Source organism: Bactrocera neohumeralis, chromosome 2 (assembly GCF_024586455.1).
Source record: "Bactrocera neohumeralis isolate Rockhampton chromosome 2, APGP_CSIRO_Bneo_wtdbg2-racon-allhic-juicebox.fasta_v2, whole genome shotgun sequence".
In the NCBI taxonomy this organism is placed as follows: Eukaryota; Metazoa; Arthropoda; class Insecta; order Diptera; family Tephritidae; genus Bactrocera; species Bactrocera neohumeralis.
The window spans coordinates 57,060,744-57,088,662 of record NC_065919.1 but is presented as its reverse complement, the minus strand read 5'-3'; the positions used below and the strand labels follow the sequence as shown (position 1 = coordinate 57,088,662).

The 27,919-nt window shown below is 34.5% G+C and overlaps 1 protein-coding gene across 4 annotated transcripts in view; it reads right to left on the bottom strand.

Annotated features, from left to right (window-relative positions):
• Positions 1-27,919, bottom strand: part of LOC126751769 (aminopeptidase N) — a 161,200-nt gene that overhangs the window by 51,725 nt on the left and 81,556 nt on the right. The gene's annotated exons all lie outside the window — the stretch shown is intronic.

The window sequence follows — 27,919 nt, the reverse complement described above, 5'->3', positions numbered from 1 at the left end:
CAGTTTTTAAAGTAAATTTCTGGAATAGCCTTAAATGCGCGTAGCGATTCACGTTTAATGTCTTCAATTGACTCAAAACGGTTTCTTGGAGCGGTCGTTTGAGTTTGCTATATAGATAAAAGTCACACGGAGCTAAATCAGGTGAAAACGGTGGTTGCGGCACAATATTGGTTGAAAATTTGGCGAAAAAGTCGCGAATCAATGCAGTATGCGAAGGTGTATTATCAATGCAAAAAGCAAGAGTTGTCGGCCCATAACTTCGGCCTCCTTTAACATATACTTAGCTTAAAACGACGCATAACACTCAAATAGTATTTCAGTTTGGCTGGTGGGAAAGAATTCGGAGTACACCACACTTCGATAATGGAAGAAAACTGTCAACATAACTTTGATTTTTCACCTGCTTTGATGTGGTTTTTCCGGCTTCGGCTCAACTTTGGCACGATATTCGGCCGATCTACGTCTGTTTCCGGGTTGTAAGCATAGATCCACGACTCATCGCCAGTAAAAACACGTTTCATGACATTCAAATAGTCAGAAATCATTGTTTCACCGACGCCAACGCTGTTTTTCGAAAAAATTTAGTGATTTTGGAACCAATCGTGCTTTCACTTTTCTTAGACCCAAATTATCTTTTGAAATGGTTTTTATTGATCCTTCTGATATTACAACGATTCCAAATGAGATCTATGACTGTTAATCATCGATTCTCAAGCTCAAATTCCTTTATTTTATTGACGTGTTGACAGTCATATCAACCTAAAAAAAAATATTTCGTCAAATGGGTTTTCGCGCGAAATTTAAATTAAAGGGTCGAGGTTTCAACTTTTTTGATGTTGGAAAAAAATTTTGAACCGAAATTGTCGCGATCCTTTTTTAAACGTATTTTAATAGTAACCACTGAACTACCCCAACAAAAAAGGTTCACTTAAGTAACTCAAACTTTACTTACTTGATTTTGAAACTCATAGTTTGTTTTGCCATGTTATTTTTGCAATATTTGGCATTGCATTAATATACTTTTAATTAATTTTTGTAATATTTTCATTTTTCTTCTTAGTTTTGCCTTGAATTTTGAATTTTTTTCTTTAAATCGCCTTGCATTCTTTGTTTGCTCAGCTTGACATAGATTTCCTACAAAATTTATTAAAGCCTACTTAATTTAGTTAAGCAATAACTCTTTCAGTTCGTGAGTAAATCGCTATTTATATATATTTTAAGGCAATATGTTGTTGGTTCATGCTTCAATTGTCTAAAAAATCGCTGTTTTCACTTTTTGTTGTTTTCATTGATAAAATGCTGCACAAAGCAGTGTGAATGGCTGCAGACAGACGGTAGACAAATGACTATGAATACAAACCTACATGAGAGATATATGTGGTATATACATACATACATATATACTCCTGCATATGCATGTAGCTATGTATGTACATAACATAAATTGCCACCGTACGTGGGCAGTTGCATGTTGCATAGCTCACTGCTCATTCATGAACTTAAGCCGCTGAGCTTTTCGCTTTCATAATTTGTCATTTATGCAAGAAATATTCGAAAAAATTGTGACTTAGCTGTGAAAAAAATTATTATTTTAAGTAAGTGGCAAGTCTAGGGCGTATTTGTCTATTTGACAGCTGCTTTATTTAAGCGCTTTCCGGTAGTTATTTATTAACCCATTTATTTGCATGATTTAGTAGTAAAGAAAATTTATTTAGTGTTATTTCCCTTAAATATATATACAAATATGTATGCATTTATATATCTAATGTGTTTGTAGTCACTTCAGCTGACAGTGGCAGCAGAAACTCTGTATGCTTGTGTCCACATTTATTTTTGTCTTCCATACAGAGCATGTGCATATGTAAATGCATGTCATACATACAATTAGCAGCGCATATTTATGTTTAGTACATACATACATATGTAGAATATGTAAAGGCAAACTATTTTTAGCTTCCAGTCCATAATTTTTTCTTTTGTCAAGCGTTTACTAGTTATTTTTCTTTTATTAATTAACTATAATTTATTTGTTGCTACCTGTATGGCTGACCATAATATTTTTAAAACCCGCTATTTATACAATACATACATACATATATATGTAAAAAAATGTATATGCATTTTTCTATTATTTTTGGCGCCCACTTCTCGTTTGTGGGTGAAAGTATATGACTAAACAATTTACTTGTGCATGTAAATATTTAAATGAAAATATTTTTCTTTAGTTTAGACTTATTTAGAAGCCATATACTATATATATATTAGTAGTAAATATATATTTGTATGACGTTGCATTTTTGGTGAGTGTAATGGCCACTATTAAGACAGTTTATAATTAATTATACGCCCATTAATGGCTTAGCGGCGTCAACGGTATTAATTAGTATTCTCTAAACGTAAATTTGTGCCTTTAAGGTAGATATTTAATGGAGTGATTTATTTTATAATATTTCAAAATGAAAATATCAATTGCCGAATTTCTTTGTTAGTGAGTTATTTATTGTTTTGAGAGTTGAAAAATCCCCTAATAGAACCACCGGGCCACATTTAGTATGCCTAAGGGCCATATTTTCGTGGGGAGAAGAGAATTTACAGCGTTTTCTTTGCATTAAAGTGTTTTCTTCATGCAAAAAAAAAATAAATAAGTATTTGCTTTTAAAATATGTATGTATACATATAAACATATGTATGCTAGTCGTATGTATGTAATATAGCGGGTCGATTTTTTTTTTTTTTTCTATAAAACTGCGTATGTGGGAAATGTTCCACGGATCATTTTGAGCAACTTTGCCAAAGAGACTATGAGTCAAAAACTGATTAATCGATTGTATGGGATATATCCGATATATTTGTCCGATCTTGACGATTCCAACAAATGATCAATATAATATGAAAATGCATCACCTATTAAATTTCATTGGCATATCTTAAAAACTAACGAACAAATTTTTACAATCCCTAAAAAACTTCGCCTTAAGGGGTTACATGGGTTTACGGGTTTCAAAAATATAATTTTTTTGTTGTCTTATTAAATTCTACAACGCCTCTAGAATATTTTCAAAAAGTTTCAAGTTGATCCGAGTAATAGTTTCGGAAATACAGTCTTGAGTAGTTGTGCTCGAAGCAAGCTAGGGTAAGCGCGCGTTTTTCTCGAAACTGTGTTTTTGAAATTGGTTGGTAAGAATTCTCGAGAATTACATAACCGATCTTCGCAAAATTTTACACAAGTCTTTGATATACAATTATTTATTATTTGGACGAAGCATTTTTTTCGATTACAACAAATTGAAAAAAAAATGTCGCGAAATATTGCGTGAAGTTTTAATTTTTTTTTTGTAAAAATGTCTGCCAAAAATCCAATTTTCATTTTTTTTTTCCTTCGTCCAAGTTCTAAGTTAAGGTTTTAACTAAAACACGTATTTTTTCACTTAAGATGATCCTGTAAGGAGTTATCCTGCCAACGCGGTCGCATCTTTTTTCCAAGCGTTCACCGGAAATGGCTTCGCTATGGCCGAATTTAAAATATTTTTTCCCAAAAATTTCAGAATTTCTTTGTTAATAATGTGTTAATTCTAATAAAATATTTCATTTTTTATATAAGAAAAAAAAATTAAAAAAGGCTGTTTGTACCCGAGGAAGCCCATGTAACCCCTTAATTTCGGTTACATTGCAGCAATAATACCCTTCATAAATACAAAATATTCCTTATAGAACTTGGTGTTGATGTACCAGCTTGTATATCAGCTACATATGTATGTATGTATGTTTGTATATGTAATAGGAACTCGATCTGAACAATATGTTCTGAACATGGCCAAGTTCTTGGGAGAAAAGAACGTGTGCAACTCAGCTCGTGCGCTTATCATTTCTATACAAGAATATTTTATAAGGTCTCCGACGTTTACTTCTGGGTTTTTCAAACAAGTGGCTACTGTATCATAAATAAACAAAGTTTCCAGAACCACTTTTTTACGCAGCAATTCACGACTACCGAAAATCCAATACATTCAAATTTGCCTGTAAATATGCCGTGCAACTCATAAGACCTTTTTGTAAGAAGAAGAGCGCTTGCTCACAAGTATAGAATAGTTTCGATTAAATTGGCGAACCGACTTAAAAAATTTTAACCAATATCTTTCTTGGTAATTAACCTGTCATTTAACTGGTGATTTTACTGGTTAATTACCCAAAAAGATATTTGTTTCTGAGAAGCTATCCTAAAACTTTTATCGACTTCAGATCATTGAATTTAAATGCATTACAATACAATGTAAGCGGAAATTGACTACTCATTTTCTCACACTCACTACAATTACAACAATTAATATCTAAAATTCGATTATTCTGTTCATTTTTGTTTTTCGAAATTGTTTGAAATTTCCTGTAGTGCTCACACCTTGCCATTATTAATAGACATTCGGCTATGCGGAAATAAAAATTCGTTGCTTAATACGAAAATAAATAAACCGTGAATTTGTGAATATTTATACGAATTCACTGGAAAGCCTTTTCAAACACGAAAAATTCTGCACGCCAATTAAATTTTCAACGAGCGTGCTTTGCTTTGCTCCCACGCACCAGCCGCACAAGCTAATAAACAAATTGGCAGCAAAAAATTTTTCAGATTATTAACATTTGCAATACTTGGAAACTAATCGTATCGAATGGTTGCAGCCCTCTCAACAACCGCAGCACTTGTTTGAGGTTATAAATATTTAAAATTCGTACATATGTATGTGTACAATAGATATGTATATATATGTATGTATACATATATGTATCTAGGAGCATATACTATGTGTATGTTTTTGTATAAGGTTACTCAACTTTTCAGCAGTCTAGTCAGGGTTAATGCCCTTAATTAGCTAGTCTCTTACTCGAATGCCTGTTATAGATATTATAAGTACATATGTATATGCAAATATGTATGTATGGCATTCTCGTATAAACATTTGTTTAGTTGCATTCTTGGGTAATCGGTTAGAGTTCGCAATTTATGCAGTTTGCCGACATACATACATATATTGCCGTTCATAAATTGCATTTCAATAATGCATTGAGTTTATGGTGGCATACATTATAGCCATATTGCTTACACACATGTGTTTGTATTATAATTATATTTACCTACTTCTCTTGTTTGCTTCTGTGAGTATTATATTGACATAATAAAATTATCTGCAATGCGTGAAGAATTTACAGCAATTAATTTTAATATTTTCCAAAATATATTTCGACGAATGGGTTTTCGTGCGAAATTTAAATTAAAGAGTCTTACGAGTTTTTGTCAACAGTAGTAGTATATTATTTGATCAAATTTGACCCGGACTAGTGATGAATAAAACTTACTAGAATAAATAAAATAGTTTTCCTAGATTCGTACATCCTTTTTCGTATGTTCGTTTATAGTTTGAGCTTCATATGCCAAGTGGTGTCTGTTTGCCAGCTGTTTTTTTACGATGTGAAAATGAAAAAAGCTGCAATGGAATCACGGTTACCGAATCGTTTAAACGTTGTGTTTTAGACAGTCTACTTATCAGGAATACAAGCATTTTAATGACTCAAAACATGCAGTGATGGTGGTAAAGTCAGACTAAACTTGCCTCATACCAGTCGTACATCAGTGTAGCAATCATCATGTTGGCATCAGGGAAAGAGCAGAGGACTTCAACACCTCTTATGGATCGAGGCGACACATTTTCGTCAATATTTTTGGTATGAAGCGTGTCAATTCTAGTATCAGACCCAAATTTTTGAATCTTTTGCACAAAGGAGACGAAAACAAAAAACCAAAATTCGGTGAAGGCACTGAAGATCATCCCAGCCGAAGCTTATAACAGGTGTATAGAAAATTGGATTAAACTTCGGCATGCTGTTATGCTGGTTTTGATGTGGGAGCCCATTATAAAAAATTGTCTTAAAATAGTTGAAAATTCAGCTTTTTTGTGACTGACTTAAGGGGGTTTTCTGGTCTAGACGCATGAATTTTAGGCATTTTTTAAACTAAGATAAAAAAAAATTAAAAACATTTTTACGGTCCATTTTTTTATATGTTTTTTTATTGACATTTTAATAATATAAAAAAAAAATTGCAAGAAAAAAAAAAACAAAATTCGTCGCGATACGAGCCGGTGGAGTGGGGGTTTCAATAAAAACGGTGCGTCCTGGTTGACGTGATTTCAACCCTTGTAGAGATCTAAAACACAAACAACAAGAAGATTCTTCATTAGTAAGAATGTCGTTATCGGGTTGACCATTTTCAAAAAAAAAAAAAACATGGCGTCGACTTGAAAAAAAAAAATGTTTACCCTTTTTTTCGACCTTTTCAAATTTTTTAAAAATACTTCAAATCAAAATTTTTGAAAACTGAAGGCAGACACGATAGAGAATTGTATATACCAAATTTCAAAGGAATCGGTTCAGTAGAACTTGAGATATCATGTCAACCACCTCAAAAAAAGTAGTTTCGAGAAAAACGCGTTTAAAGTTTAGGAGACAATTCTAGTGAACACGGACGCCACGTCACAAAATCGGTTGTATCTCCGAAAATAAGCCGAATTTTGAAAAATCCTTCCAATGTCATATTTTTCAAAGTGTGAACTTTTCAAAAATTTTTTCAAAATCCTAGACCAGAATACCCCCTTAAAAAATATTTAGAAAGCTTTGAAGAAAACGGAAAAATATGTATGCGACTTAAAAAAAAAACAACAAAATCATTTCCAATACAGAACGAGTTTTCACACTCTCGTGTAGAAAAAATCGAGACAATATTCCTGACAATAATTCGTTGATTTAAATATCCTTGGAGAACCTCTTTCCTGCATATACCTTCGCAATTATGTTACTTTCTTCAGTCGATTACGGAGTCATATGTGATTGCTTGATAGTCAATAATAGGCTTTCTCTTAGAGTTAGAAGGCTATACTGTAAGATTTATTTTAAGCCAAGTAACTATTGAAGAATGTGTGTGACCTTTGCTCAATTTTAAGTAAAAGCTGATAATATTCCTTCCTTACCTTTTAATATTATTCCGAATATAATCACTAACACTATTTAACAATCATTTTGCGACTGTGATGTTAGAGGCTGTTTTTTTGCTAATTTTGGTTGCTAAAACAGAAAATGGAAGTAAACATTCCCTAACACGTAAGAGTTTTTGTGTTGTAGTCAAGGGTGTATAAGTGATGGAACTCAAATTCATAATCAATGCACCTCAAATACCTCACAGATCTTTTAAGACATCAGTAGTACAATTAATGGCTGTGAAACCTGATCTTATACCTGCATTGTCCTAACTCTCGTTGGGTAGGATTAGATTACAGACTTGAAGTATATATTTCAGTGCAGTGCTTTTGGGGAAAATGAGAAGCTGTTTGCGACTAGTGGACAAGTCCGAGATCACAAGTCGATTTCAATTACGTAAAAGCATTTTTATGAATACTATATCAAGATGTAAGCCTAACAAGTAGTAGACATCAAACTTTTGTTATTCAACAAATTTTGAAATCACGAAAATTTCCATGTTCCTTTCTATACATTTCTTGTTGTTTTATCATAAATAAACAGTTTGAAGATATCAATGAAATTTGATCTTAATTTGCGGATATTCAAGCAATTATCAGTTCTCTACAATAAATAATTGATTCATGCCTTCAAAAGTGTTTTGTTTCTTCACTATCTAAGTTTAAGAAGGCTTGGACTACGTACAGGAAACAGCTCCTGTTATTCTAGGATATTAGGTGGATGGGATCACTTCCAATATTACTTATGGTGAAGTCTTTGTTTCTTTTAAACAAGCTTAAAATCCTACATCTTCTATGAAGTTTGGGAACTGTTTTTCGGTGTAATATTTTGAAAACTTTAAAAATATGGATTTATATGATTTTGTTACAAAAAACATAAGATCGTCCGAAATTTATGGAGACACAGTGAGAAGCAGTATAAACACTTTTTCATTTATCCAAAGCTGATAAAAATAAAAATGTAAGAAAACTTTCTAAAATCATATTTATTGATGAGAAAACTCAACGTTGAAATCTGTAGACGATGGTTTTAAATGAAGGCAAATTGGAAAACAGTGCTAATTATGCACTGAAGTGAATGGAAATGCCAAAAAATTCCTTGTTTATAAATGGTGATCCAAGTAAAGGTACTTTTTTAGCCATCATGGAAAGGCTTACGCCTGAACAATGTTTACAAATTGATCAACTTTATTAAGAGTATTCAAGTTCTGTACAGAATGCGTTTCGCGCGCTTCTGTCAACTTACGGTCAACATAATTGGCTTATTGAGCATACTATTCGCAACACCATCACCCAATTCGAGACCCACCATTCATTATTGAATAATATTCGACCGAATAGACCACGTCTAGCACGCAGTGAAAAAAAATATAACAGGTATAGCTGAAGGTGTACACGAAGACCGTGGAGAGTCGATCTGAAGCCTTTCGCAGCAACTCGGACTGACGTATGAATTGACGTATTTTACGTCGAGATTTTATATTAAAAGCGTATACGTACAAAATACAGCTTTAGCAAGAACTGAAGCTTTTCCACCTTCCCAAGCAACATCGCTTCGCTCTATGAGCTCTTGAAAAGTTCAAAGAAACTACGACGTTTTCGAGCCAATTTTTTTCAGCGATGCGGCCAATTTCTGGCTCAATGAGTATACAAAACAAAGCAATTTTAGGCGTAGAGAAACTTGAAAAGATTAACGAGCTGCCATTTCATTCAGAAAAAACAATGATTTGGTGTGGGTTGTGGGGCGGGGAATCATCGGTTTATATTTCTTCAAAAATGATGCCGATGAGAACGTAACCGTCAATGGCGATCGTTATCGCGCCTTTATAACGGACTATTTAATGCCTGAAAGTGATCGCCGTTTTCTCGGCGACATTTGGTTTCAACAAGACGGCAGCACTTCCCACATATCTCATCAATCAATGGATTTATTGAGAGAACATTTCGGTGAGCAGATAATTTCACGTTTTGGGCTGGTCGATTGGTCACCAAGGGGGGTCCTGTGGGGATATGCAAAGACTAAAGTCTATGCGGACAATCCCGCTTCGATTCAGGTCTTGGAACAAAACATCACGAGTGTCATTCGCCAGTTACCAGACGAAATGCTCGAACGAATAATCGAAAATTTAAAAAAATAATCTTCAAAAAATAAATGCCAAGATGTCCTTTCAAAAGATAATAAACATTTCCCATCAAATTTGAAGTTTCTGTGTTATTTCTCTAAAAAAGTAGGGGACCCTGAAATGGATCACCCTTTACAATTTATTCTGTGTCGTTTCAGAGGAAATGTGCATAGTGAAAATATAATCTAATATAATTTAGCTACATGTGATCAACATCTACTTTCCAAATTCATATTATGGAATATTATCGATTAGATTTTTTTAAAAAATTTTATAATAATATTATGGTAAGTGATCTCAATTCGCAATCACCTTATTCAAAAAATTCACTATTTGTACTTGTACTTTGCTTTATGATCAGTACAATAACGACTGGCGTTTACGAGTATCTCATGCAGTCATGCAGTCATTCACTCTGCTTAGCTTTTTAATTACAACTATTATTAAACATTTTATGTACAAAATAAAAATGCATAAAATACGATTACAGTCGGCACACTAAAAATGTATGCAAGGCAGTGTGATGTGGTAATAAAATTAATTACACTGCCGTCGACAATTTATTTTTAAAGCAAAACTAGCAAAGTTTAAATAAAATAGCACAATTGCTTTGACTTTAGCTAAAAGCGGAAAAAATTACCATAAAATGTGATGACATAATAATGGCAGTAAAATGCAAAAATAGCAATGTGTAGAAATTTTTATATTTTTTCATATTTTTTTTAAGTTTTGTTGCTCAACAACACACTGTGCGCTGCCAAATGCCATACTTAACCTGCTGTTGCACATAAATTCTGAAATTCCTTAAAGCGCACCGCTAACAAATAAACCGTAATGCCATTTTGCGCTGTCAACTGTCAACTGTCACTTTCAGCGTGGTTCAGCGCAGCCACTGTGGCAATGTCATTGGTGCAATTCATTATTAACTTACAAAATCGCTAATTTTATCATTAAGACTTTTCTCCTTTCGCAACGCGACCACTTAGTCGGCTGACTGACTGACTAAGCAACAGAGTGACCACCACACAACTGGCGCACACTTTGCAGTTGCTGCCACCCACACTCAGCGAAATGTTTTGTTGTTTTCCGCCCAGCGCTATTTATGAGTATTGCACTTGGTCGCTTGCCAAATAAAATTTCTGAATGTTTATTTTGTTGATTTAGCAGTGACATTGAGGCAGACTTGTGTGAGCCATTCAAAATTTGATGTTGTTTATATTTTATAAAGCAACGCTGCCGCGGCTGCAATGTGGTTGTGTAGTCGGCGTCGATTTGGACTGCGCTGTGTTTTTTCGTGCGATTTTACTTATTTTTGACATTTCGTGTGAAAAGTGAAAATTTTCGAAATGTTCTCTATACTTAATGGTGATATTTCTCATAACTTGGCTAATTCTTGTGGGCGTGCCAGCTGGTTGACTCATTGCTTGCCTAATAAAGCGACTTGTATTTCACATTTTAAGCGATTTTATGCAAATTTTTAGTACTCACTACAAGTTTTTTGATATTTTTATAGCTTTTATTTTTTGTTTTTTTTTTTTTTTGCATTTTAATTTTTCCTTCTCTTTGCACTTGCTGCTCGACAACACATTTCAAAGATTTGCCATGCACATCGCATACAATCGGAAGCGTTTGCAATTAAATTTGAATTAAGTTTGCATTAGTGTTGGAAAATTTATGTGTTTGTGTGTAATTTGTTGCTATTCTATATTTTAGTATTTTCAATTCACACTCAACGTATGAAAATTGTTCGTTGGCCCTCGGTGTACTCGTTTATTGAAACAAATTACGCTTTTAATGACATTTGTCGATTTCCTTAATTGCCTTACATACGGTTTTTTATCGTTTTGGTATTGCCGGTGACTTATGCTGTTGCGCTACTGTACTTTTATTTGAATTTATAGTGTCTTCGGCAATCGTTTGATCATTCATCAATAAGCGTTTTGACACCTTCTTTAGCGTTCTTTAAGCATAAATAATTTTTATTACTAATAAAGCGCATATATGGCAGGAAACTGTAATGTGTGTTCCTACACACATGCATACAAAGATGTTTTGAGTTTGGAATGCTTAAAGTCTAAAATCAAAGCAACAGCGTAGTTGCCACCTAAGCTGCGGGAAATAATTATTTTTCGACTATTTCCTTAAATAATCGATTTCCGTTACTGCTTTGATTCAGTTTTATCGTGAAAATTTTTATTTGAAAAAAAAAATTAAAAAAAAAATATTAAAATTAAATGTACATAGTATGTATAGGAGGGAGATTCAATGTTTAATTGTTAATGCCGTTTCTTCGCGATTTCGGGCCAAACTACTCGTTCTAGGTAAGAAAGTTGAATGACAACGTTGGAGCATATGTATATCAATCTAACTGAAACAAATGAACTAAAATTAGCACTGAAAGAAGGGAATAGTGTAATAAGGCAGAAGGAAAGTAATTTGTGCAGAATTTTGAAAGGTTTGACTTTAATTAAGGTTTCGAATTCCATTTTCCAAATTTTCGTTTCACTATCGCAATAATACGTTAATTTTTCGCCACAAATTTGAGTTTAAGGAGTTGTGTTTATGAATGAATAAATAAGTAGCCCCGTTTTGACATTTATCTCATATCGTATTCTTCATTGGCGTAGACACCGCTTACACGCAGCGCACCAGTCGTTTTCCTTTACGCTATTTTGCAACGTGGCGCCAATTGGAGATTCAAAGCGTAGCCAGGTACTTCTCCACCTATTGTTTCCAACGGATAGGATGTCTTCCTCTGCTTCCCCGGCTGATACTGCGTCGAATACTCTTAGAGCTGGAGTGTTTTCATCCATTTGGACGACATGACCTAGCCAGCGTAGCCGCTGTCTCTTAATTCGTCATTAATTAATGTCAATGTGGTTGTTCCATCGACCATAAATCTTCCGCAGAACCTTTCTTTCGAAAACTCGACACGCCGATCATCAGTTGTTGACATCGTCCAAACCTCTGCACCATATAGCAGGACGGGAATAATGAGTGAGTTATAGAGTTTGGTCTTTGTTCGTCGAGGATGGAATTTACTTCTCAATTGCGTACTCAGTCCGAAGTAGCACCTGATGGCAAGAGTTATTCTGCGTTGGATTTCGAGACTGACGTTTTTGTTGGTGTTAATACTGGTTCCAAGATAGAAGAAATTATCTACGACTCCGCCGTAATGACTGGCAACAGTGACGTGGGAACCAAGTCGTGAGTGCGACGGCTGTTTGTTTGATGACAGGAGATATTTCGTCTTGCTCTCGTTCTCTACCAGACCCATCTGCTTCGCTTCTTTATTCAGTCTGGAGAAAGTACAACTAACGGCGCGGTTGTTGAGGCCAATCATATCAATTTCATACGCCAGCAACTCTACATTTTTATAGGATATCGTACTTTCTCGACTCAGTTCTGCATCTCGAAATATATTCTCCAGGAGTAGATTGAAGAAGGCGCACGATAGGAAGTTGCCTTGGCTAAAACCTCGTTTGATTTCGAACGGCTCAGATAGGTTTTTTCCGATCCTTACGGAGCTTTAGTGCTGTCAAATTGAAAAGAGGTATATTTTGATCACCTTTCATGGGTCTTTTTCAAGATTTGGTGCTGCCTGAATATCTGGCCAGCTTGTAGCAACATAATGCGAGATATACTCTTACATATCTATATTCAATTCTAATGTTACCTTCATTATTTCTGGTGACTTCGACATTTTTAAAATATCCACGCTGTTATTAGCCAGAATTGGGTAAAAAGTCATTAGCTTTCTGCATCTCATGGTAATAATGCCTAAACAACGCAATGATTTACTTAATAATTGAAAGTCTGTTTTCAATTAAAAATGAAAGTATTATAGTACACAAAATCCCAAAACTGTGCATTTCGAAAGTCAAAGTAATTAAAAGCTCATATCAAATGGGAATGCAATTGTTGTAATTGGCCTACTGCATATCAGTTCAGCTTTCCCGTAAATTACTTCGGTAACCTTTAGTCATCACGAATTCAATTCAAATTTACAAAATTACACGCTTCCACCGCGGGCCAGCATCAACATGACCTAACCCACCCGAAATGTTGTACAAATGGCTGATTCCTAAAAAAAAATATGCTCCGTCATAAATCAACACGAAATCATTTACATTTTTTCCAAAGCAAATAGATACAGCGCTCACACAAAAGCAAAATCAACAATAAATTATCTCACAAAACTTCGCTTAAGCGGATGGACAGACAGACAGTCATTGACGCAGAAACACTTTCATGCCAACAAATGAGCAAAGTGCGGCGCTGGAAGCGGAGACGCCGCCGGAGACAAAGCAGTCGTTACACGCCCACAGTTTCCAATTGTACGAGCACTTGTTGGAATTGTTGTAATTGCGTACTGCATGGCAGGGAGCACAACAAAAATAAAGATAACAAAAGCCGGCCTAGTAACCTTCGACTTTAGCCAAGCCATGTGAATGAGTGTGGCGTATAAAAGTTTTTGCTGCGAATTTCACTGCCCACAAACAATTTGCGCGCATTGGATCAAAATTAATAAGTGACGATAAAGTGGCATGCCAACATATTGAGATTAGGGTAGTTCTTCAAAATACCAACAACAACGTCAGCCTTCGGATCGAGTAAGCAATTGCCTCTCTCGACAAACAAACCAAACTCTATAAGTCACTCATCATAGGGAGTCACTCATCATCATCGGGGAGCCTTAGGCGTGTTAAATGGTGGTTTCAAATCAACATTGATTATACAGGATCTTCAGTTTTAAAACATATGAAAAAATTGATAAATAAATCAAAAACACGGTCTAATTATTCCGAAATAACGAGCTTCAGTTTGCTAAATCTAACATTCAACTTAAGTTCTAGATTTGCAAGACGGCAAAATGTTGCTATACGCACATAATGGACCATATTTCCAATTGTGAATCGCTGCTGAATCGAAACAAAATCTATCTTTTTTGAAGCGGTTGATAGCTGAGAATGAAAAATATATCACTTCCGACAACATCAAGGGAGAAGGGTTGTGGTCGGACCGCAAATGGAGGTCAAGCCAGGGTTACGGTCAAGAATGTTTTGAATTTATTTGATGAGATTGGCAGGGAATCATTTACTAAGAGCTGCTCCACTACGGGCAAACTTTATTTCGGACCTATACTGTGAACAAGTGGCCCATCTTAAGGAAGTCCATAAGTGGCCAACCTTGGCTAATAGAAAAGAATTGTATTCCATCAGGACAAAGCCGGGCCATTCATATCGCTGGTGACTCGCTGCAAGCTTCGGAAGCTTGACTAAGATGTTCTTATGTACCCACCTTATAGTCTGGTCCTGACACCAAGTGATTACTATCTGTTTCCAGTCTATAGCTAATGATTTTGTTCGTCTCAAGAGAAGCTTGTAAAAATCGGCTGTTGCAGTTTTCTGTCAATAGATATGAAGGTTCCTAAGAGCGTAGAATTATGAAATGACCTTCAAAATGGCAGCAAGTTATCGAACGAAATGGTATATATTTGACCTATGTATATCGGATCGTTCTTAATGGAATCTTCGATTGAATGCAATTGACTTATACAGACTTGGACTGCGTAAAAGACATTAGGTAAAGAGTCCATTAACTCCGAGAGTCGCCATGCTTTCGGATGGACCGTATTTGAATAAACTTTTTTTTTATAAAAAATATTTTTTAAGTCTGCAAATCTGAAATTTCTATGAGGAATAGTAATCAATAGTTTAGACTACAATTATCAGCGCCAGCTTCGTATACACAAAACACTTTATCACCAAACTTCGGTTCCACCCTTATGGGCATAAAAATAAGCACATATACATTCCAATTGCCCGCAGAGTATTATATATTGTTGGCGGCATGTGGCATGGGACTCATCGCAACTGGTGGCATGCGCTTAACGAACAAAAAAAGTTTCGATCACAATTACAGCAAGTGTTATTTTACACACAGTTCGTTGTATTTGTTGTTGTTATATTGTTGTCTAATTAAATTGACATTACTAGGCGTCCAATGACAAAGAGGAATCGCAAGTAAGTGACATATGTTTTGCTGCCGCCGAAACGTCAAAGCAAATAACCAATTAACAACAACACTTACACGCAGAGCTACAACAAATATAGTTTGTTCGAAAAAAATCGAAGCTCGAAAATAAATGTATTAATAAATTCATTCACAGAAGCCGACTAAGCAATATTAATGTACTTGCTTCGCTAAAGCCCCTGTGTGGGTGACCTATATTTGCGAGCGGAAGCCCTAAGTGCCTGTCTAAAATATATCAGCAATGAAAATGTGAGCAAAAAATATTTGTTTTGATTTATGCCCTGTAATGAGTGGGCTTTCTCGTTAGACAATTGCCGAAACAATAACGAAACAGAAACAGCGAAAATGACAGCATACAATTGTATTTCTACCGCAACGACAAAGGGCTCTCGGTTTGGCCGTGAAAATCGTTTGACATTCTCAACACCAATAAATCAGCCGCCAATGCCATAGAGCTTTTAATAGAAAACAAATGGATTTTAAAGAGCAATAATGGCAAAAACCAGTGGCATTTTAAACTTGACTACCGTTAATCGTAAGCTGATGACATAATTGGACAGCGTCAATGTTGAGGGCATACATATGTCATAGCATATTTGTTCATATGTATGTATGTGTGTCAGGGAGATTAGATAATTCCCTTCGCGAAGGCGTTCGGATCAAAGAATCATATTGTTATTGAATTTATTTATCTTCTTTAAGTCTGCGCTATGTGCCTTGTAAATGCATGACTCAATATATAGTAGACGTCATCGATTCGCCACTTTTATGTTTGCTAGGTGTGGCCTCTCTTCTCAACATATTTATATATGAAAGGAACAACAAAGTTATCATATTTGTATAATCGCTTGCTGATCTATCTCTTGTTGATTATGTTATTTGATATATGCCAGTGGTTTGTTCGATTCGCTTCTCTTCCCAACCACTTTGGTGTCCAAAAATTATCTCTGCTAACATATTTGAATATACTTGAATGAATCATGAGATCATGCAACTGATTTTAACTGGTCCGATCGTCTTATTTCTTACTAATGCCTGGTATTTTTGGTCTGTCAGGCACCTGATCAGTTTTAAGCTAGTTCATAAAATAAGCAAAATATACATACTTACATTGTAACAAAAGAGTACCGGAAATTGTCAACGATTTCTCAAGTCCTCGAAACACTTTTCATAAGCAATTTTTGGAATGGCCTTCAGCTCCTTCAGCGAATATTGTTTTATCTCTTCAATCGACTGAAAATGATTCCACGGAGCGGCAATTTCAGTTTGGTGAACAAGAAAAAATTACACAGAGCCAAATCTAATAAATACGGTGTTTGCGATTTTGGCTTTCAATTCGGTCACAGTCGTGGCTTGATGCAATGGTGCATTATCATCGTGTAAAATCCATGAATTTGTTTCCACAATTCCGGCCGTTTTCGACGATTGTTCTCACCTATGTATGTCTCATCGGAAGTTATAATGCTCTCAGTGAATGTGGGATTGGAACAGAAGCGAAGCTATCTTGCCATCTCTCTAACAATGGGTGACTCCGAGGCCTAACTACAGACAAGTTGTGATAGAACACTTGGGAAGAATATGTCTTGGACTTGGTAGATAAAAGGCAGCACTGCTGGATGAAAGGTAATAGGCGGCACTCTAGTTTAGACTTACAATATTCCGATGAAAAAGATTGATCAACATAAACTTTATACGATAACTGCCGAGTCTTACGGATGTTCCTGGTATATATGTATGTGACCTGGTCTACGAAAAGGGAGCTAACGTGCGAAAACTAGTTTTCTGGGAAAAGCTGTTAAAAATAATCGTCAGTTTCTCGTTATCTCATTAATTGTTCTCCTTTTTTTTGACACCTAAGCCCCCTTTCCGTAGACCAGGTCACATATACTTATATTTTTTACCAGCTCTTTTGGTAATCAGTTATTCCACGCATCATAAGAACATAAATCGTTTATGGTTTAGAGGCTTACAGTGGTTTGAAATCGGTTGAATACTGGTCACTTTTCAGATTACCAACAAATGGGGCAATTACCATATATGTATGTATAGAATACCATCTGATTAGTTTGTATGATCGGAGCGAATCTCTGGACCGGGTAGTACCGAGATTGATAATTAACTTCGGATCATGAATGGTTGATAACACGATATCACTCTTGATATACGAAGGGACATCGGATGATTGGCAGACATTTTGATTCGCCGAGAGCATTAAGCGATTGTTTACGTCAAATTTGAAAATAAACTAACAATAAGATACATACATACATACATAACTTGAAACATAAATACTCTCAATCTATTCATCAAATCATTAATGAATTAGGCGGTTTGACCTAAATCTCTTTACAATCGCCTCACAAAAACCCAAATTAAGCATAATGATTTCGTGATTCACACATACACACTGAGTATATTGTGGTTAGGCTACAAATCTGGTAATGCTCTCCACAACTGCTTGTGGGTTAAAGCAGTAAATAATCATAAATATTTTGCAAAGTATTATAGTTCTACTTCTTGCCGAAAGCTAACTTAGTGAATGTCTAGAGTGGAGAAGAGCCAAAAATGCCGAAGCAGCGCATTAGCAACACAATGGACTCGCATACAATGAGATGACAGAAAATTCAAAAGAATACCTTACCGGCGGTTGGTATTAGTTACTTCTTGGAAGTTCTAAGCAAACAGCAACGTATGACTATGTCCTGACTAATGTATAATAGAGTTCGCGCTTTGCTCAGCAGTTTGACACGAAATCGGAGATAGCAAATGTTTGCAACTTTGTTGTGTTGGTCGGAGCACAAGTGGCCAGTGAGAAAAAGGAGTCAAAAACCAGAGACTAATTTCCAGTTCATAAATTTAGAATGTTTTCGAATTTGTTTGCCGGAATTTTGCTGCAAAAATTTTTAGAACTACAGTTTCACGGCACCAATCTTAATAGCATTGACAGACGGCAGCGTTAAACCAGATTAATTGCATTTTTTGGGATTAATTCAGGAGTTACCACAGCTAACTCTGTTGCTGAATCCAAAAATAACTCTCAAAATTTTAGGGAGTTTGTGAGATTTTCGTTGGCAACATTGTTAAAAATGGCCAATTTTCATCTATTGTGAATGAAATACAAGCAACCCTGACAGCTGTTTATCAAATTCTCAATATAATATCAATAAAACTTCTATGTTATGATGCAGTTTTAAAAATAATGTGTTGATATGCTTTTGTAATAAAAAATGGTTTGGTAAAAATTGGCCGGCTAACAACCATAATGTTTATCTTCTCTCAATTTTCATTAAAAATATTATAAAAAGGACAATGAGCTGTTTATGAGAGTTTCAAACTCGCATAGCTGCCGTCTGTCACCTACAAATTTGGATCTGATTAAGTGCGCAGTTAATCCGGATTAACGCTGCCGTCTGTCAAGGCTATAATTAGGGTCGTTTGCATATTAGAAGCTGTATTGTTTAGTGGGGAGCTATCGATAGTTGTCATACTTTTGTTTGGTTGTTTGAAGCAAAGGATTTTTTTTTATATTCTTACCAGTTTTTTAACTGTTATCGCAATATTTGCGAGATGCCTAAAAATTTATTTAAAAAAACTCACAAATAACGCTCTAAATGATCGTTGAATATTCAGAAATTATTTGTTGAGTCATTGGGGGGCATTTAGCTCTTATAAACGGTACTATATTTAGTATTTGTTTCAGTTTGTTTAGAGAATACCTTTTTAAACAACAATTTCTATCATTTAGGTAATTTTTGTAAGTTAACTCCGTTTTCTATATGTTTTTAGAATAGAGTGAGATGAAGGTCTAGGTTAGGTTAGGCTTAGGTGTAGATGTATGTATTTGCATGAAATTGTTTCAAGATACTGATACATACATTGCAGAGATTACTCGTTTCTCTGTAAAAAATCTGGATTATACATTTTCAAAGTCAATCCCGTTTGCGAAGAGCTTTGTACGATACTTAGTATAGCAGTTATTTTATAGACGTCACCCAGCCTTGTCCTCGTTATATTGAATGGGTTTCCATTGCAATTTGTAAATGTGTTGTTGTGTTACAAAACTACCATATACCAATTCGTGGCAGAGTTGATTATTGTAAGACTTGCCATTTTTGACTATATCCATTTATTAATGTATATTTTTTTAGGCCCTAAATAATTTTGAGATCATTTTTATTTTTTGGAAAAAAGAAAATTTAACTTATTTTCCTCTCAGCTGTTCTGTGAGCCTTTTGTTTTTGTATTTTGGAATTGAGCGATTATTCTCGCAGTGTTTCTTAAGTCGATATAGAAATCTTTCATTACGGTCTTTTGTCTTCTTATACATACATATGGTGTATTCCATACCAAATCGACCACTTTTGTACCTGACCCCTTTAGATTTTGCTGAAACTTATCCATCCTTTTCTACCCTTTGAAAAACATTTTTGAGAATTTTTTCAAAATTTTTCGTCCAACTTCAAAAAAGTTATGAATCTTTCAAAGAAATGGCTTTTTTATTTTCAAATAGCCATAACTTTTGTAGAAATTGACTCTGAGGGACCTTTTTTTAATTTTTGTTTTTGAATGAACTTTTCAAAAAAATACACGAAAAAAATTTAACACCATCAATTATATAAAATAATCGGTTTTTTTAAGTAAAATCGTCATTTTTTGGAAGTTCGCCATTTTTTTGGGTTAATGAGAGTATTACTATGTTTCCTCTGACCGCGTTAAATTTCCGGCAGGGTTGCATAGTTTTTGAAAACTTCCTTCTATGCAAAATGTGTTCGCGTACATCTAACGCCGACAACAAGCATTAGACATATTGTGTTCACCAGTTAACATAGCTTTGATGGATGTGCTGCGAATGCATGAAGGATGGAGCAAAGTACTATAGCTCACAGGCAAGTGAGTGCATAAATGACTTACGAGTTTGAACTGAACAAATGTTGTTGTTGTTGGTGGCTTAGTTGGAACGCGGGCGCTGGTCAATAACACACGGCCGGTTGTCGCTTGTCATGAGCGCGTGGGGCACAAAATTCGAAGATCTCAGCTACAAGATATTGCTGAGCGCGCATAAATTCGCCGCATAAACGAAGCAAAGCGCGAATGCTGAAGTCGGCGGTTTTCATAAATTTGCGTATGCAAATTATGCTCGCAGATAAGTAGAATGCGCTGTTCTGACTGATTTGCGCAATGCGATAGTGTCGACCGCTGAGCTGCACTACAAGTACTTACAAACATATGTACATATGTATGTTTGTGTTGGATATGTAGTATGGCATATACTTGTAGGTATATTATTTCATATTTCTAATGCATTTGCTGTGTCTGAATTTCGCTTTGAGCGCCGCGTGCGCATTTTCTGCTTAATTAGAAAATTATTACAATCTGCGTGATTTGCGATTTGTGGCCAAGAGCATTGCCGATTTCTAATGGAGTCTGGTATTAAACTTGGCAATAGTTGCGCAAGCGTTTTTGCATAGTTTTTGTATGAATTTTTTTTTTTTTTTAATAAATTTTTGAAATGTGTTCTAAGCAACCCCCGCTTCTTGCTGTGCTCAATATAGTTAAACTTAATAACAAAAAAATATTGATTTAACTTAAAAAATATAATATTGACAGACAACAGAAAGCACTTAACCTCATTTACCTAGCACTTGAATTAGTCAGCAATTTAGTTAAATATATTCTGACACCTTAAAATTTAGAGCTGATGCGGTGGTAACTCCAAGTGTGAGATTGAATTCGATACGCTAATGAAGCTCATTTATAACTGTCAAAGTACAGTCTCTGCAAGTGCTTTGACAGTTATACATACACATAAATATGTTGATATAAGTATGTAGTATATATTTATAGTATATAAGTATACAGTCAGCATCCAAAGTGCTGTATCTCTTGTGATTTTTAGCAAAAATTTCCATAATCTGTCAAAATATTACCTGGAACGAAATCGAAAGAGAAGAAATATAATTAGAATACCGTAAAAACATAAAAATTAAAATTAGCATAACATATGCTAAGGGCTTAATAAACAATATAAAACTAAATAAGTAAACAAATATTTTTTTAAATTCTATTTTTTTTTTAACTCGGAATATTAATTTTGACCACAAATCTACAATTTGACCTACTTCCCTATATATTTTTCACCTTCACATAGTGTTATACACAAAATAATTTTCAACGCCTACAAATATGCTTCATTTATTTTTTTATTTTTAGCCGTTTTTTATTTTTATTTTTATTTTTTTTCTTTTGTTTATTGTTTTTATTTATTTAGATTTTTAGTTTTTTTATTTGAATTTTTTATTTATTTTTTTTTTTATTTCTTTTTATTTTTTTTTTAATTTATTTTTATTCTTTTTTTATTTTTAATTTTTTTTTCCAACAAATCTATAATTTTTCCCTCATTCAATTGAAGAAATATTTGCAGGGTTTAATTTTGACAGAGTGTATTTAGACGCACTTATGCCGCTAACTGGTTGCTAAGTCCTAGCTGGCGCCTAGTGTCAATAAAAACGTCAATAAGCGTATCGCCAATGTCAACTAAAGCGTTTACTAATTAAATATTTGCCACAATTTAGCGTGTTCGTGCGCTTGAATGTTGGCAACAACAAACTATCGCAAATATTTGTCGGCGAGTTCAATTTAAAAAGGCATTTAGCGGCGCTGAGAAACGCCAGCTCGTAAAGTGAGTTTTAATTTGAAAGCACATTTTGCAGAAACTTTGAAAAAAATATTATTTTTTTATTTCCAGTTTTTTTTACAAATTATCAGTCATAGTGGTCTTTAACGGCCTAAAAGGTCCGTAGAAAATACAGTAGAACTTCTCTAACTCGAATCACCATAATCCACAAAACAAATTCGTCTTAGAGAGACCTTATTTGAAAAAAAAATTAATAATTTTTTAGGTTATGCCTGTAAATATGAAAATTTTATATGTAAACTATTTTTTCGTAAATATTTACAGTTCAGTTTGCTTGAAAAAAATTCTAAATATACATACATTTAAATTTTATATATAAATATTTTTGGAGTTATCCTGCTCGTTATGCCCTTTGTTCCTTAGACATGAAAGTATATTAATTTTTAATTTTCATGAATGAACAAAAATTTTTCATGTGATATATTTTCAAATCCTTAATTGTATGTATATTTCAACCATTTCTCATTTTCTACAGTATCTTCTTCCTTACTTTTTAGTTTCCGAAAATGTAGTTTATATTTAATAGTCGATCCTAACAGACAGCGACGTAAAAGTGCCCCCTCTTGCTAGCTCATCAGCTTTGTATTCTACAGCGATTCATTATGACCAGTCGAGTCTGATAAAAAAAAGTAACTTGAGACTATTTATAGTGGGGATAGACACCCCTCATTAACTATGAGCGCACAGTTTGTGAGCTCAGCGGCACTATTGACGGTTTGCTGTTGAAGTGAATGCTTAAATCGCTGAAAGAAGCTACTAAACCTAACATAAGTTTTCTAGAAATCGACCACGAGCTTCGTTCGAACCCAGGTGTCTCGATCTATTTATTTCATATTGAATCAGTAGTTCAATGCGCTTCTAGGTAGTGGTAGGATTAAAAATCGAATGGAAGATTAAGAACCAAATTCACCCATTTCGACTCACAACTGAGAGAAGAATTTTTCAACTCAAAGTAAATTTTTAATACAAAGTTATAGATATAAAATTTTCGAAACCTTTTCTTGACAGTAAAACCATTATACCTTGTATCCTTCAAAAATACAAGCACTTTGTAGTCCATTAAGGAGTGATATAATTCCAATTACATATATAATCTTCTTTTCTTTAAAAATAGACCTCAATCGCGGTGATTTATAGCAAGCGAGGTCTTGAGAACTGACAAAATTTTCAATTTAACTAGACCACAAAGAAGCATTAGACGTTGAGGCAATTCAAAGAATTACTTAAAATTTTTCCATCAATTGGTTTATCCCGTGATCTATTGTCTCTTTTATAAAGAAGAGATTTCATTAAGAGAAAAAAAGGTTAGGTTGGGTTACTCTGTTAGGCCAATGAGTCACGCATAGACCAGTTTTGGTCCTTTGCGATACCAGATGGAGTTCAGTTACTAGGTTCAAGAAGTGTAGTCATCCTTTAGGATGCTTGTGCTTCACGTGGATTTCAACAGACTCTGGGCCTATCGATACCTCTTCCGGTGCATCATATCGTGGGTCCCCAGATGCTTATAGCGTAGTCTTGCCATTGCCAAATAATAAGTTCTATCCATTTTTTCGAATCAATAATTCTATATCTCATGAACATTTTGTCTGAAATGTTTGAACGTGTCTATTAACTATAAAACAAGTTAATTTAATTTCTGTAAGTCACGCAGAAATAAAGAGTTGCCTAGATATAAATAACTGTATAGTTGTTGCCATAGTAAGCCCTCACAATTGAGTCACTTTCGTTTGACAGTCGGTTTTTGCGATATCGAGCTGAAATTTTGCGCACGTACTTGCCTTCCCAAGAAGCTGCTTATTTGTTCGAACTACCAATATCCGACCAATATAGCATATAGCTGCCATGCAAACTGAACAATCGAAATCTTGTATGGAATACTGTTTTACATGAAAACATACATATCTTCCCTAGAATCGACATAGATTACTGTCCAAGGGAAGGTAACAAACTCCAAACAAATCCTAACTCTATCAAACTGGCCCATGAACATTATGATAAAGGAGTTTTTAGAGATTTATATGCTATACGAAATGCTCATGTGAAGGTTATTACAGCTTCGGTTAAGCCCAAGTTAACGTTTTTTATTGTTTTCTCAATCTTCTCACAAAAATATAATTACTATATATGTTAGTAGATTAAATCTAACGCTGAATGGTGTGATCGTTTCGGCAGTTAGTAAATAAATCAGCTGTATTTTAGCCTCTTTTTACCCACATTGCATAGCACTGTGTGATTCGTCTAACTGACTGTAAGTAATAGTCGTTTATTTAATATTTATTAATTGTTTTAATAGTCGTCGCAACCGCCACGAACCATCTAACGCCATTATTCATATGCAAATCACATGCACTTGCCTTCTAATCGGCATTCTGCACATTCTGCACGCCTGATAGCCGTTGGCACATGGCCGTTAGACGATTCGTGGCGCATTCGCTTTTCCACAATAACAAAAAGAAAATGATTTCACAATCGTTTATGCTCGTGCGTTAGCCAATGTTGCCAGCAATTTGTTGCACTCCGTCGGTTTGTTTACAAGGCATATTGCTAGCTGGGGGTAACCACCTGTTGCATGCGATTTATTATGTGCACGTTGTTGTTGTGGCTTTTGCTTTTCTTGGCTCAAATACCAACTGGTTGACGTCATTTATGCTTAAAAGTTGCCGACTTTTTATAGATTTTGTTTATCTTTCTCACGAAATTTTAAATTTAGCTGAGATATTTCAGGCGTTGAAGAAATAGTGAAACAATTTACAAAAACTACAACGAACAGCGCTTTTACGTAATGCAAAAAAATGTTGATTGCATTTTTTAATGAAAATTTTAAATTTTGAAGAAAACCGCCAAGCATTGCGAAGAAGGTGGTGAATAATTTTTTGGCGCCGGCATTTATCTTTGTTACAACATATTTGTATATTTATATGTGTTTATTACAAATTAATTGCTTATCATCACTGGTGCGGTGTAATGCGCATCTCTGCATTTGGGTTGCCTTAATGGTGCGAAGAGCACCATGAATGCCAACCGAGATGCATACGCTTCATAACAACACAGGGTGGATCAAAGTATTTTCGTACAAATTTTAAATTCAAAAAAATTCTGATTTGCTGTTGGCGAATTTACATTTTAAAAGCAATTTTTCCGAGGAAAGGTGTCTGTTAGCGATAAAACTACGCTGTTCAGTTAATGCATCCTTTATAGATAGAGAAGGCTCAACGAAATTGTTCATTTAAGCAAGCATGTTGCTATGAGTGAAATATTAGGTTCACCAATACCTAACCCTTTATTATAGATAGAACAGAGCATGGTCTGAGAAAAAATGTAGAGAGGTGATTAATATTTTTTATAATTTTCTAGGCAATTGTTCCGGGCAAAATAAGACAATAAATTGATTTCAATTAATCAGTGCAAGTTATTCAGTAAAATAAGCTGTTAAATGCTCTGTATGCTGGAAATCTAATGAAGTTTGAGTTACGTTGAATCTTCGTTGATCTCATCTCTCCATTCTTCATATCAATTTGAACGATTTTATTATCTGAAAGAATTGATGATTATTTTTCCCATTTACTTCTTTCATATTCTTTACCCTTTCCTTGAAGTAGTTTTATTTTTCAAAAAGTTTGATATTATTTTCCGCCGTTATCTTAACTCAATGATGAGAAATTCTAGTATTTCTAATTTTTTGTAATATTTTATTGAATGCTTCAGCATTTTTGATAAATAAATAAAATCTATATAATTAAATTTTATGACCGAGAATATTCTCTCTTCAGGCGTCAATTGTCTCGGGCTTATCCGACTGAAGAAGGGACTTCATATAACCCTACAAAATTTAGTTCAGTGGTGCGATGTGCGACGCTCATGACGGCTTCAATTTTTAAACGAGTTGGATTTTATAAGCCCTCAAACCAAGATCATTCCGCAAAATCCTCCATAAAGTTTAAGCACACAGCTCCAATTATCATTCGGGTCTTCCTCGATACTCTGCTGCACAGCAACAATAGCGCCATTGGTGCGCACTGTACGACGTTTCTGTGGATTCGCATTATCCATCAAATTAAAACGCGGCTTAAAACCAATGCTTAGTTACTCGAATTATCAACTCTGTTGGGAGCGTAAGGCACCGCGACTTGTCGTGATTATTTTGGCAATAAATTTGCTCGATTTGCAAACATTGTTCCGGAGGAAGAAAATCACAAACCTAAAAAGCATATAATATAATGCTCTATAGTAAATTTTGCGAAAATTCCGGTTAGTGGAAATTGTGTGCCAAAAATTGTCAACAAATATTTAGATAAATATCTAAAACTAGCTGAGACTTTATAATTTTTCAAAACAATTCTTCGAATCCCGTTTTGAAAAGTAATTGTCCAAGCTTTAGATCCAATAACTAAGAGATTTCACATCATAGGAGCAAGAAATAATTTTAAAAAGTGCACATGATAAGATTCTCGAGTCTTCGTAGGATCTAAGGTCATAGAAGTGTAAAGAAGTGAGGCATCTCTATGAACTATTATACATATTTAAATCCCTTTTGAAGTATTTTTCATAGTTTATCAAAAATTGTTATCCAAAAGGCATTATCAGACAATAAGGTCGGTCATAAAAATGTGTTGTCTTTGCAGAATTCAGTAGCTTATCATAACAAATTACCATTAATTTTTCAAATTTGTCAACCTAAGCAAGTAGTTTGCCTAGTTTCATCTAATGATGACAAAAAGCCTTCTTATAAGGGAGAGTTGTTAAAATTGTTTTTAGTGTAATTAATTTTGTATCTCATAAGCCATTTTATTATAAAGTTTTCTTAAATATTTTGTTAGTTTTAAAACTTTTGCTTTTTGCAAATATACTTAGGTTGCCTTTTATATGGGACTAAGCTGTAAATATCTGGGGTCTCCACAGTATGATACACTGGAGGAGGCATCGACAGTGAGGTCGCAGAGTATGTTAAAATTCGCGTCAAGCGATTTTGGTTTCGCAAAGGACCCAACTGGTCTATGCGTGGCTTATTGGTCTACCAGATTTACCTAACCTACCCTAACCTTTATATTTAGGGAGTCGCGAACAAACACATGTTTTAATCATCGAAAATCGTTTTATTGTTCTTCAAAATATTCCATAAGATCAATACACTCGAAGCACTTTTAACACTTTAATAGAGTTATCTCCAAAATATGAGTTTTGGACGTTTCAACCAATTCTTCAGGTGTTGAAAAACGCTGACTTTCCCGAAATTCCTCTTGGAGTGATCTACGGCCTCGATCGAGTTCACCATACCAACGATAATCAAAAGGTTCTGAGTATGGATACTATCAAAAATGTCATACTTCACGATAAAATTCTGAGTTTCCAGATTGTAACGCCAGTTCTGCCAAATCCCGAAATATTAAAGGCAACCTATGTACGTATAGCACTCCTTTAAAAGAAAAGTGCTGCTAATCATGCTTATCAAGGATAAAAATAGCTATTGAATTAACATTTTTTTGTACTAAAATCTCGAAATAATCAACTTTGAATATTTTCAAAAAAAAAAAAAAAAAAATTATTAATTCATAAATCAGTGCTCTATACAGGGTGCTACTTATAAAAAATATTTAATTATCTCAAAATCAATCTTGGTTTGAGTATTAAAAAGCGACTAATTACACAGCCTATCGACTAAAAACTGAAACTGATGCGCCAACCTTCTGACAAAATGCCACAAACACGCGACTACATAACACCGCATAGCACAAACACCCAAACGAATATAAAAGATGATCGCTAATCGGTAGCTGGGCGTTGCACGCAACAAAGCAGCGTAATTGAATTAAAATTTCAACATTGTTCGAGACTATTTTTGTAGTGCATTTTTCACAACAACACAATGCTGTGATTTCAACGCAAATTACAACAATTTTACGGCAGCTCACCCACAACAAAACGGTGTTGATTGCATTCGCAATTTTATTTCATGCAATTTTTTTCGCATTTTTTGCACTTTTTCCTTTTCAAAATTAATGAGCGTAAAGGAATTGTGAATTAAAAGCACACATAATTACTCTTTG